At 42.1% G+C, this 14,114-nt stretch overlaps 1 protein-coding gene across 2 annotated transcripts in view; it reads right to left on the bottom strand.

The window, feature by feature from the left end:
- CCDC148 (coiled-coil domain containing 148) overlaps positions 1-14,114 on the bottom strand; it is a 306,991-nt gene that overhangs the window by 243,232 nt on the left and 49,645 nt on the right. The window lies entirely within an intron of this gene.

Genomic DNA, 14,114 nt, shown 5'->3' with positions numbered 1-14,114 from the left:
TTTCCAATGTGCAATTTCTGACTTCATTGTGACTTTACTGGCTGCATACTTGTTCCAAGTCCTTAGATCAGAAAGTATAGCAGCCAGGCAACTAGCATTTTGAGAATGAGGGAAGCAATGGCAGCCTACATATTTATATAGTTTAAAGAAAAAGTGTGATGATAGTCATATCTGACAAACTCCAAACTATGTGGAGAAAAAAGTGGAGTAGTAATGATCACCATGCCACCAACATTTTCTCCACTAGTCAATAACAAAAGTGCTCAGATTTGAATCTCATGTCTGTGCTAGGTATTCATGGAAGGTGACACGGTGGATGAAATACAGACACGTTTAAGACACACCGGTAACCTAGGCCAGCTAAGAAATAATGCAGAGAAGTCTCCACTAGCTAGCATCTGCAAATTAGATCTAATAATGTATAAATTGCCTTATCATAAACGGTCTGAAGAACAGGAATCCACGTGTGATATATATATATATATAATTTTCTGTATACTGACCTACACCTGAATACACAGAGTTACATTTCATACAATCTCCATAATTCTTACTAAACTAAGTTACCTTTATAAAAAAAAGTGGTTATACTAAAGTAAAACAAAATAGCCATCAGTTAGATACAAAACACACCTACAAGGTCCAGAAGGCTAAGGAAACACATTAGATCTCCTTGGGAAAAAAATATTTTAGAAATATATCATGTTTTATATCTAACAAATCATCAATAATTTCTGCTAAATTATAAACTGGTACTTTATAACCTCTAGGGGTGCTAATCTGAGTGATGGTTAGGCTTTGGTATGAGTAGGAACAAATGTAGACTGCATTTATTTTCACTTTCTCAATGAAACCTGAGATTAGGTGTTTTTGTTGGATCCTTGCATTCCCCTCTCCTTTGTTTGGTTTTATTTTTTTTCGGTTCACCCCATTCTTTATTTCCACATCCTTTATGTTCTGATATCTTGCTACTTGAGACACGTTAAAGTCTTGTACACATTACTAGTTTTTTCTTTGAACAAAAAAAAAATCCCCAAAAAACTGACGACATCTCAGGTGAAAACCGCTGTACTATCAATCCGATGTTAGTATAGCAATCTTCCCTGCTGTGCTATTGTGTTCTGACAGGGGGCGCCATTACTTTGCAAGTGATCCACGTTCTGCACTGATCAATGACCAGACAAACTCTACTAATGTATTTTTAAACTTTTAAACCATTTTTGTCCACCAAAACATAGTTGGGGTCTACAAATGTTTGGCCATTCATTTCTTTGCCAACGTAAAGCAGTTGTTTTCACCAAAGTTTTCTTTTCACACTATGGAGAAAGGACATAATGAGGGCCTATCTACAAACATCACTCATTGATACATGGTGGGAAGGGGGGGGGGGGCTTGTTTATTTACATGGCTGGTCGAAGTGAAGGCTTTGAATGGGGGAGGGTGAAGATCTTCACAGCTCAGTACATTATCACTATACAAGAAATTTGGCAAGTAGACAACACATTGAATGCAGACTGAAAGCTTTTTGCCATGTTGGGAACGTTTATTTCATGTTTCATCCTTGGCAGTGGCGCTTTGAACCCTTTTTAGGCCACTATCGGGGGGTTAAAAGCGCCCCGCTAGCAGCCGAAAAGCGCAGCTAAAACGACAGTAAAGTGCCGCTAAAAACAGCTTTACTGACGATGCCCCCACGCCCCAGTGTGAAAGTGCCCTAAGGCCTGCGGCATTGGAGGAAGTCAAGTGGTTTCCTGGGTCACAGGGGGCAAAAATCTGATTGGATACTGGTGCCCCATGTGACTCTGTTGACCATCTTGGGTCAGGCAGAATCTATTATAGAAATAAAATATAAAGTGTAGCGCTGTGAAAGTAGATCAATGGAACAACCCATCAATCAAAAAAGTGATTATAATGAAACCATAAGTGTATGGCTATTCATAATGGGTGGATCAAACCTTTAGTGAAAAATATTCTGACACAGTGAATGTCATAAATATGTGACAAATACAGTGATAAAGTTGCAAAACAACACTAAACGACTGTATATCTAAAATAACGTAAGGTGGCTATGGAAGATGTGTACAACAATCTTCATAGAGGTGAATGTCAATATCTTAAGCTAGTAGCACTAGATAGTTGAATGAATGAATGAATGAATGAATGAATGACTTGTATAGCGCAACGCATGCAAACTGAATCGCCTCTGGGCGCTTTTTCCAGCCAGTATCTGCTTGGCTGGTGCGGTCATTTTTTCCCCCGTAGGATCGTGACACGCTAGGGACACACAGTCATACACACATATATACATATATACTGGGCCAATTTTGGACGAGATCCAATTTACCTACCAGCATGTCTTTGGAGTGTGGGAGGAAACCGGAGTACCCGGAGGAAACCCACGCAGACACAGGGAGAACATGCAAACTCCAGGCAGATGGTGTCGTGGTTGGGATTCGAACCAGCGAACCTTTTGCTGCTAGGCGAAAGTGCTACTCACTGCACCACTGTGTTCATAAGTAGATGTCCAAATAGAAGGGAACTTGACCCAGATCACATTGCACTTGGTGCTTCCAGCAGTTTGTATGTGCTTGGTGTAGTATAAAGCATATCACCCAGGAGTGCCTTCACCATGGGGCGGGGGGAGAAATAAATACTCTTACCCTCCGGAGTGGACCCAGCTCACCGTGTGGTGGTGGATGACTTGCGCTTAATTGCACCAAGGATCAATCTGGACTGGATCTACAAAACACCTCCTTCGTGCACTGAAGACAAACTTCTATGTTGGACCGGCTGTTAGGACACCAGAATCTGGTATACTGGAACAGAATGTGCCAAGCTAGGATTCCGCCAAATGTTAAAGATGTAAAGGTCAAACATATACCTCCAAAGCCATTCAGAGACAAAGCAAGGAATATCACTGGGGCCAGCACTGAATGATCACATCCAGCAAGAGCAATTAGAGCACACGACAGAGCAAAACAAAAGATAGATCAGGTGCGCCAGTGCACAATTCTATATCGAGCGAGAAACTAATAAAATACCAGGCTGGTATTGGGATGGTATGAGCTTCCTCCTTAGCAGACCAACTGCCTATCGTGCTGTCCTGTCCCCTCCACTACGCGTGTTGAATACCGGGTTGACGTAAGATACGTCAACCCGGTATTGAACACGCCGGAAAACTGCTATGAGAGCTTTTCGTTGGGAATCCCGGTCGTGTGTGTACTCTATCGCAGTTTCTCGAACGGGAAAACTGCCGGACTGTCTTACTCACTGGGAACAAGTACGCAGATTAGGAAAACATATGAGGAGATTAGCAGTGTCAACCTTCATATCTCTCTCATGACAGGTTTCTATTTACCCTATTTCTATTTAAAGTATGGGACTTTACTAGGAAAAATGCAACAGCACTACTCTCTTATTCCTAGAACACTGCAAAATCAACAGAGGTACCCGTCTCAGCTGAGGAGCCACATTTGGGGCAGGGCCTTTCCTGTACTAGGCATTGCCAAGCCCTTTCCTGCACTATTCAGGACTGGCTTTCAAGCTGACAGCAAAATCTTGCAGATTACAGTGAGAATATGTTTTTAACACGAGCATCTTAAAATTGTCTTTGCTATAAATCCAAGGCATCAGCTTCCCTCTCAATGTTTTTTGGTGGGACAGTCCAGAAATGTGAAACACATCAAGTACTAAATTGGCCCTAGTATACGTATGAATGTGTGTTAGAGACCTTAGGTTGTAAGCTCCTTGAGGGTAGGGACGGATGTGAATGTACAATGTATATGTAAAGCGCTGCATAAATTGACAGCACTTGTGTAGCGCCCTGCTCCCATTGAGTGGGCGCTATGTGTTGAATTATAGTTGTCTGAGCAGTAGTTTTGGCTCAGAATGATTATTCTAAATTGTTGGCTCTGTTCAGTTCAGCTGGGTCGCACAGGTTTTCCCCTGACGGTAGGTGTCACTGTCACCGCAGGTCACGGTTGGAAAAGCAACAGGCTGGACGTATTGGGTATCTCTCTCTCATAAGAGGCTCAGGGGGCGTTTAGCGGGGTTCGTCTTCCGATCCCGACCTGAGGGCCCTCCTGGCCTCAGGGATGTTGAGCTGTTTTGTAGCCTCGGGGCCGGCTGGCCCGAGGCCTAGCAACAGAGTAGGCCCAGGAGTTTCTGGGGCCTACTGATTTAGGGATGGTCCTTCGCTACCTTATCTATGGAAGGAAGCTGAACCAGTGGGATTCAATTGATGGACGTACCCTGGAGAATTTACCTCACTGTGCTGTCGGTCAGGCTGAAAGATTCTTGGCACCGTGAGTCGTGTAACTTTTGTTGGAACTATATCGAGTGTGCAGTCGGTTACATGATCTTGTGGCAGAAGATCATGGGACGGCCTGACGACACTCATCAAGTCTGTGGCAGAGACTTTGTCGAGCTTCGCATCAGCTGCTAGACCGGTGAGAGTAGGCCTATCTGGTGGTTGCTAAAATCCAGTGTGGAGCTGAGTAAATTCTCTGGATCTAAGTGGTACCCGTGATCCACAAAGTAAAAGTGCCTGAGTCTTTCCCCGTCCCTCTACCCCTCTGTTGGAGAACTTTGTTAATAAAACCCTTGAAAGAGACTTTGTGTTGGTGCGTACATTCTTGTGGTCAACTCTTCTAGGACAACCCCTGAAGCGAGCGTATGGAGCAGTAAGGTAACGGCAGGCCCAAATCTAAACCAGCAGCTCCTTCGGGGGTAGTGTTACACTATATAAGTACCTGAAATAAATAATAATAAAGTAGATGTGTAAGCCATGTATGGCTATGCTAAAGCTGAACATGGCTTTGTCAATAAATTGGCAAGTCAGGTGGTGAAGATCCATCCTGGTGGTGGAGGGATGATGTTAGACCACACTGATAAGGAATACGGGAAGCAGGTTATGTCACGTCCAGTCAAGTTTTATGTAACAAACTACCGTAATCCAACTGTTCTAAAACTTTTCTTTAACAGAGCAAACATAAAAGCAGCCTTCTGGACTTTTAAACAGTGTTTTAGATATGATATATATTTTACTGGAGAAACAAAATGTTGCTGGTTTGCCATTAATTTTTACACTCCTTGACAGTTTTTACGATTTAATCTACGACAAGCCGTCAGGTTCCTGAATGGAACAAATTTTCAATGGACTAGAAGACTCCTCTGTGAACAGTAAAATGTTTATAGAACAAGACAATGCATACTGAATTCCCTATCTAGTTTAAAGTCTGTTACTTGGAATAAACATTTCGAACTTTTACGGATCCTTTTCGGTCACCTGCCACTGTATAGAATTGTGTAAAAAAAAAAAAAAAAAAGAAGAAGAAGGAGTATTACATTATATAATCTTTACGTGATATACTTTACACATGTATGGAGCTGACACCTCTGATACAAGGGTGCACCCTGTAGAGGTTTTGACAGCTGCTAAGTCAAGCTCAGTGCAATGTGCCCTATTTTCTCCCTTCACAATTTGTTCACAGCTTCCCCAGTCAGTCATCAATGGCTTCTGCAGAACACTACATTTTTGCTTTTTTAAAGTGCCAAGTCTGTGCACACAACAAAGCTTTCTGAGCACATTCAAAAAATATCCAAAGTTATACATGTCTATACTAGTCTTGCTTACAAGCAATTCAAAAAGTTTTATAGGTACTTCTCACTCAACTATGACTCCTCCTGTACTACTATCCTTTTCTAGAACTCTCTTTTCTATGCCATCAAATATTCAGCATATGTCCAAGTCCTTAAAGTATCTCTAAAACCCAAATATTTGTCTTGTTTTGGATTGACTACAAAATGATTAAAACCATTGTTAGTATTTTTGTCATCTGTGTCCCATTGCAGATATCTTCCCGCGCTTCTTGAGCTGCAAAAACAGAAGGAAGTAGGAGAACATCTCTAAAAAAGAAATTCCTTTAAAACAGCTGTTACAGAAATAACCCCCCCCCCCCCCCCCCCCCCCACTGTAAAATTGTCAATCTATTCCTCTTCTAGTGACAACTGAAAATGTAAGGCTCATGCACACAGGACGTTTTTACAGATACCGTTAGGGGCATTTGACGTTTTTTAAATGCCTCTAAAAGCCCCTCCATGTTAGCATATTTGTCCATGCACACATACACTGTCAGAGGCATTTAGTGGCAGTAAAAAAAAATAAAAAAAAAAAAACAGCCAGCTTGTGCTTTCAGGAGCATTAAAAAACAGAAAAACTGAAACGTTTGACGTTTTTACATTATAGCGAATGTCTTAAATAAAAAATGCCCATAAACGCTAACACGGGAAAAGGCTAATGTAAAAACATGGCTAAATGCTGTAGTGCTGGAGTTTTTAAAACGTCCTGTGTGCATAGGCCCTAAACTTGATTAGGATCACCAGGTCCAATAAGGAGAATGAATCTATGTACTTTGGACACAGACATTGTGGTTACCCACTGTAATGCCGCGTACACACGATCATTTTTCGGGTTGCAAAAAACTAAGTTTTTCAGGCTCTAGAAAAAAATATGTTTTTTCAACTTGATCATTAAAAACGGCCTTGCCTACACACGACCGTGAAAAAGAAAATGCTCTAGCAAAGCGAAGTGACGTACGACGGCACTATAAAGGGGAAGTTCCATTCGGATGACGCCACCCTTTGGGCTGCTTTAGCCGATTTCGTGTTAGTAAAAGACGATTCGCGCTTTTCTGTCTGTTACAGCGTGATGAATGTGCTTACACCATTTATGAACGGTAGTTTTACCAGAACGAGCGCTCCCGTCTTATAACTTGCTTCTAAGCATGCGCGGATTTTTCACGTCGTTAAAGCCCACACACGACCATTTTTTACAACCCGAAAAACGACAATGTTAAAAACGTAGTTAAAAAATAGAGCATGTTCGAATTAACAACCCGAAAAATAATCGTGTGTACGCGGCATTACAGTTGCTTCATTTGACATTCGTTTTATATTTTGCTTCCTATAGATGCACCAGAACTGTGAATTATGACATTGACATCTATTTGATTTTAGGCTCCATCTCATATGATTGCAAAATTAAATTTATGGCTCTTGATCATTGTTTCCAATATCTGTCTGGTCTTCTAAAATCTTTGGAAGTGATCCATCATGTGGAATGTACTTTACACATACAGAGAAATGTTAGAATTGTGGTAGTCTACCCACACAGGATTATTGTGGTTTATATCGCAATATCTCTGGGAAGAAGGCCTTATTCATTATACATTTTTTTTTATTTATATAAAGACATTGATCATACAATATAACAAGTTCTGTATTCTGTTTTTTATAGCTGCTTTCTTGACAGTATAATTTATATATATATATATACACACATACACATACACACACACACACACACACATACACACACACTGTATATACTCCAGTATAAGCCAACCCGAATATAAGCCGAGGCACCTAATTTTACCACAAAAAAATGGGAAAACGTATTCACTCGAGTATAAGCCTAGGGTGTCCATCTGCATGCCTCACTTTTCCTCACTGTGTCCATGTGCATGCCTCACTGTGCCCATGCCTAGACTGACATTTAACATGGGAGTCTATGGAAGAGGTCCCCCGGCTTTGAAAAATAAATAAATAAATAAATAAAATCGGTGCTCCCCAGCCGTAGGTCCCCCAGACAACAACAAACTTTGCACACTTATAGAGGAGAAATTGGGCTACATGTGTGCCAAGTTCCGGGTCCAGGGGACCTACGACTGGCCGGTACTGAGTCCCCAAATCACTGGAAAAATTACCGTTTACCATGGGAGTCTATGGAAGGTGTGCCCGGCTTTGAAAAATCAGTGCTCACCGGCCGTAGGTCCCCTAGACAACAAACTTTGCACACTTGTAGAGGAAGAGTGTGGCTACTTGTGTGGATTTTGGGATACAGGGGACCTACGGCCGGCCAGTACCAGGTCCCCAAAGTCCGGGAGATCAGGCGCAAAAAGGTGACTCTAGTATAACCGAGGGGGGCATTTTCAGCACAAAAAAATGTGCTGAAAAACTCGGCTTATACTCGAGTATATATGGTAAAAATAACCGGTGGCATTCCTCATATGTGTCTAGTTCATGTGATAAGAGTGTTTCGATATTCTCTATACAGACCATTTCATTAACCCATTCCTTGACTGATGGAATTTGTATTGAGCGCCAGTGCCGTGGTATGACTAGTCTCGCTGCCGTCAGCCAGTGTCTCAAAAAACAGTTTTTGAAGTTTTTATATGATCCTGGCAGAATTGAGAGCAAGGTAATTTGTGGCGCGTTTGATATTGGTTCCCCAGTAACTGAGGTGTATAATTGCATAATATTTTCCCAAAAATAAAAAATTTGAGGGCATTCCCACCAAATATGAAACAATGAGCCTTTGGCCGCATGGCACCGCCAGCATATATCCGATTGTCCTATTTTACACCATGCTACATAATGTTTTGGTGCTGTATAATTTATTTAGTAACATAGCACCCAGAAGGAGTATGGTTTTTGGTCAGAACTTTAACGGGCAGATTCAAAAGTTGCAATGTAAAAACCTAAAAAAATAAATAAATCAGTGTTTCAAGTAGCATGCTTGCAAATAGCACTAGCAGTTCTAGATAAACAACAGCTGAGCAGTGAAATGGCATGCCTTACAGAAGACCATTGGCCATTACCTAGGAGTTTTTTTTCTCACTTAACACATTCCAACTATTTATGACCCATTTGTCCGTACACAGAATCCCACTGGCCATACCACCTGTACAACTGAAATTCACAGCATGTATAAACACGTGTTAGTCATAGTGGTAGTAAATAAAGACTTTTCCAAATACTTAGCTTTTTTCATTTTTTTTTTTAGCATAGCATGCATTGGAAGTAGCAAATATGACATTAGGTTAAATTCACTAAGCCATAAGGCATGTATTATTTTCTGTACCAATCATTATTTTTAGCCATGTGTGCTCTCATTTAGTAGGAACATTATATCAAGTAATGCTCTTTATGAATTGAGACAATTGTCTCTAGGGCCCTCATATAAAGGAGAGGGAGAGTAGAAACTGCCCTTGGTTCTTTGGGAGATTAAATGTTTGATTCGGAAGTGTCCTATTTTAGATGTCTGGTTAATTTAGTTTACCTCTACTGTCAGAGATAGACATATAATATCACCCCAAAAGAGCCTGCAAATACCTTTAAACGTCTAGGAATTATCTTCTGTGTTCTCTGAAACCCTCACAATCCATTAAATCAGTCCCAACAGCTGCAAGTCACTTCAAAACAATACTCCACAGTGCATTGTGTTTATTTCTATGATAGGTACTGACATAACATAGCATTTTAGGGACTGCCGTAGCAACCAATGACACTTGTGACGCTGTGCACACACATGGGATTTTCTTAGAGCCGCTCCACCTTCCATTCAGGTCCATCCCCTAACTTCGGCCGGTTCAGGCACACTTAGCCAGTTTCCTCCCTAACTCTGGCCGGTTACCACCCACACAGCGGCTACAGTGACTGTCCCTCCTGCCTGTAAGGCATAGACAATACAACAGAATAGGACGCTATAAGGGGGGGTCTTTCTCTAATAGAGGTCTCTAGGGGGGAGGGGGAACTGATATAAGGGAACTCTGAGCTAATGGGGGTCTCTAATGAGGGACGCTGACCAAAAAAAAAATGCTGTGTGCCGCGAAAGGGATTAGGTTTGGCTTGAAGAAAAGGTGGCAACCCTACATAGAAACCAGTAAACAATATTATGACAGTTGGATCTCATTTTGCACATGCATGAAATCTAGCAGCAAAGCGATAGCTGGCTCTGGATCCAAGAAGGGGGAACAAAATCCAAATTATGTTGGCAAAACTAGCGAGAAAGACATTGCTGGATTTTAAGGACTTTTAAATATGTATTTTTTACTGTCCTATGTTATTATTTATTGCTGTCCAATTTGAAATTTTCAATCTAGGTGTAAGGATCTGGATTAGGGTTCTGGAGTCTTACCAGGGAAAGGATTGTGAGAGTTTCCTGATCAGTACTCTACTGCAGGTTTTACACTTTGGCAACAAGGTAAAGGTAGCTGAACTCCACTTATACATTTATTTTATTTGCCTTGCACTTGTTTAGCCCTGGTTCACACTGATGTAATTTTTTATGCCTTCCAAAACACATGGAACTGCATGACAAGTGAAATAACAAGAAAGAAATAAAAAATGCGCCTACTAAGTGCAGTATGTCAAGCAATAGTAAATTTATTCATAAAAACAGCCAAATGGCTACTCACTATACAGTGGTAAAATTGCGCTAGTAGAAAAGGGAAGTGGAGTCACTGTAAACCGTCAACCGATACTCCATGTGATGATGTATCTTATCCGGTATGGATATATTCCATGCCGCACTGGAGAGAAGAGCGAGATGGAGCTCGATAGACACTGCAGAGCCGGAAGTAACTGTACAACGGCGTGCGTTCCAGCCTGGAGCGCACCCGGCTCTCGGCGACAGGAAGCGACGTTGGGTTGGGCTCAGGATGCATCATCCTGAGCCCTGCCCGACGTCACTTACCTCCATCATCAATCGTCTGCCAGAACAGCTTACTGAGGAGGAACAGGAAGTGAGAAATTCAGACAAAGAAAAAAAACATTTAGAGGGGAAATCGAAGGAAAAGTTTAGCGAGTCAACAATGCACTAGCTTAAAGGAACCTATTTAGAAAAAAAAAAAAAACCTTTACAACCCCTTTAACTGTTAATTCCAGATGAGGTCTTACTAATGATTTATGCAGGGGTAAAATGATACCTCTCTCTCTCTGCAGTCCTCACCTCTTTTAATACAAGAAAGGATTTTGCTTGCTTTGGAGACCGCAGCTTAGCCATACAGAAATCCAGTGGCATTGAGTAAACGCTGAGTACACAAATCCAGCACACGTTTTTAGTTTCAACCTGAAGGTTGAAGGAAAAAACTTTCAGATCCCCACATGAACACAAGTGATGTTGTTAGAGGGATTTCTGTCTTTGTCTTTATGTCTTTGTATACCGACAGTGGGGGCTCCCCCTGTCAAAATAGGCAAATTAGCGCTGCAGCCATTGGCTGCGAGCGCTGATCGAATGCTGGTTTTCAAGCATTGTTGTTCGACAGAAGTCAGTCGTTAGACCAGCTTCTGTTGAACAGACAGCTGTATACAGAGACCGAAAATCGGTGCTGAATCGCCTTTAGTGTAGATTTACTAAAGTTGTACACCAAGTTTATTTTTATGTAAAACTGCTGCCAGTTAGCTACTGAAAGTCCTCTAGCAGTGGACTTACACTTTAAAGCGGGGTTCCACCCATATAAAAGTCAGCAGCTACAAAAAGCTGCTGACTTTTATTAATCGGACACTCACCTGTCCTAGGTTCCAGCAATGCGGGTGTACAAAGCCCCGCTTGTCTCCCTCTCCTCTCTGCGGTCCGGCATCATGACTGTGGGCGCCCAGCTGTGTATTCACAGCCGTGCTGCGCACCGTGATTGGCCGGGCAATCATCAGGGACCTGTGATGTTTCCCAGATGATTGCCGAGAGGGAGGGGTGAGAGGTGAACTTCCTTGCGGCGCCGCGGAGCCCCGGGGAGGAAGTGGGAGCTGGAGCCCTCTAAAAAGAGGGTTTCCACTCCCCCCCAAAAAAAATTACATGCCACTCAAAGCAGAAGTTACATTTTTGGGTGGAACTCCGCTTTAAGTAGCAATGCTAATTAAATTCCCTGGCATACAGATGGTTAAAAGAGAGAGCAGCTACAAATCCTCATATAAAATGTTTTAATGAAAACATAAAACAAAAAGCAAAATGTCTCATCAAACCTACTTTCAGGTAGAAGTTATAAATGATAGCTAAAAATAGCTGCAGTCATTTCCTTTTAAGTTTTACAAAAAAGAGAATACAAAAGTTATTGGATCACAGCCAACTGAGACAATTGTTCTGTACTGCTATGCCAGATACTTACTGAAGTACACATAAGGAAATATGGTTTGGGAATTCAAAGTACAATTGGTAATAAAAAGATCAACATTTATTACAAAAGGTTAAAAACAACATTAGATTGGTTGTAATTCAATAGGGTTGAATTATAACCAGTCTAATAATGTTTTTAACCTTTTGTAATATATGTATTTGTACCAAATCTTAAAATGATGTATCTTTTGATTAACTATGGTATCCTGAAAGTTCCGAAGTTTAATTCCTTTTATGCGCTTCATTTTCTTTTAAAACCCCACTGCAGGATAATGCTTAGTGCACACTACTTTTTTTTTTTTTTGTTCAACCCAACGGGTTCTAAAGTTAGTACGGTGATCTCCCCCGCTGAGCTGTTGTGTCCCGCCAGAACAATCCGATCTGCGCTCTCCACCATTGGCGAAGAGCGCTGATCAGGAGTCGGTTGACTGCTGGTTTTCCGACATACATACGTACAGGCTGAATGTAGGCCGATTTTTATTGAACTGGCAGATGTCCTCCAACAAGTAGTCGTAAGGTCATTTTTCTACTAGATGTCCAGTGGAGGGTGGCTGGAGAGGTGCCCTCGGGATCCAGAAAAAGATTGACATCAGTGGAGGGGATCGGTGGTCTCAGGCACCTTTGCAGAGATGGTTTAGCGGACCAAAATTGAGGACCTGCATGGGGGACTTAGGTACAGTGGGCCATATTCTTGTACTTTATAGGCGGGCGGCGTGTAAGCCATTTACACTACGCCGCCCCAACCTACAGGAGCAAGTGCTGTATTCCCCAAACACTTGCTCCGTAGTTTGGGGCGGCGTAGTGCAATTGGCCCGGCGTATCCCCGCGTAAATCCAAGGGGGCGGCTTGTATTTAAATTAAGCGCGCCCCCGATTCGAACGAACTGCGCATGCGCCGGGCTTAAAATAGCCCAGTGCGCATGCTCCAGTTCTCGGCGTAAAACGTCAATGACGCCGACGTGTGCGTCATTGACGTAAAGTCGTATTCAAGAACGACTTAGGGAAACGACGTACCCGACGGGAAAAGACGACGCGGACCCAACGCCATACTTAACATGGCGTACGTGGGACTGGCGTAAGGTTACCCCTCATATAGCAGGGGTAACCTTACGCTTATGCAAACGACGTTAGCGACGGTTACGCAACGCAAATTTGTTCGGGAGTCGGCGTATCAGGCTCATTTGCATAAACAAATGAGACCTGAACGTAAACGCCACCTAGCGGCCGGCTGGGTAATTACATTTAAGATCCGACAGTGTAAGTGACTTACACATGTCAGATCTTAAGCGTATCTATGCGAAAATGATTCTAAGGCTGCATTCACACCTAGGCGTTGGCGTTACCAGGCGTTTTTACGCACGTTTTTTTCGCGCGTTTTGGTGCGCGTTTGCGCGCGTTTGTGCGCGTTTGCGCAGAGCGACGTCCAGCGTTTTTTTTTTTTTTTTTTGACCAATAGTAAAATAGATCACCTCTGTCATCATTTGTTGCTATGTGAAAGGTTTTTTTTTCCTCTTCCTGGGTGATAATTCCTCTTCCGGGTCATCCTTGTGCTTCTGACTCCATTGTGAAAATGAGTGATGACGAGATGGCTTTGTTCATGGCAGCAGCCACTGCTAGCCAATATCTTATAAACGAGAGGCAGAGAAAAAGGAAGAGGCAACGCAGATTTTGGATACACCCCGTCATTGCTGATCGGGAAGAAAGAGGGCAATTTTGGGTGATGTACCAAGACCTCCGTGACCATGAAGACAAATTTCTGGACTATACCAGAATGTCCATAAAAAGGTTAGTAAAAATTGATCTGTAATCATTTATTTTTTACATTGTACCATTTGGGTTGCCACCTTTTCTTCAAGTCAAACATGTATACTTCTGCGGTGCACAACTATTTTTTTTAATACTATGAACTATACATATATTTTGTTAGTATTTAACATTTCTAATCATATGAATATAATAAAAATAGTCCCCTTTCCATTGCAGTGCACAGAGTTCCCCCTTTACATTAGAGTCCACAGAGTTCCCCCTTTACATTAGAGTCCACAAAGTTCCCCCTTTACATTACAGTGCACAGAGTCCCCCTTTACATTACAGTGCACAGAGTCCCCCTTTACATTACAGTGCACAGAGTCCCCCTTTACATTACAGTGCACAGAATCCCCCTT

Source organism: Rana temporaria, chromosome 6 (assembly GCF_905171775.1).
Source record: "Rana temporaria chromosome 6, aRanTem1.1, whole genome shotgun sequence".
Lineage (NCBI taxonomy): Eukaryota > Metazoa > Chordata > Amphibia > Anura > Ranidae > Rana > Rana temporaria.
Note: the sequence above shows the minus strand (reverse complement) of the source record. Positions and strands in the feature narration are given on the sequence as shown.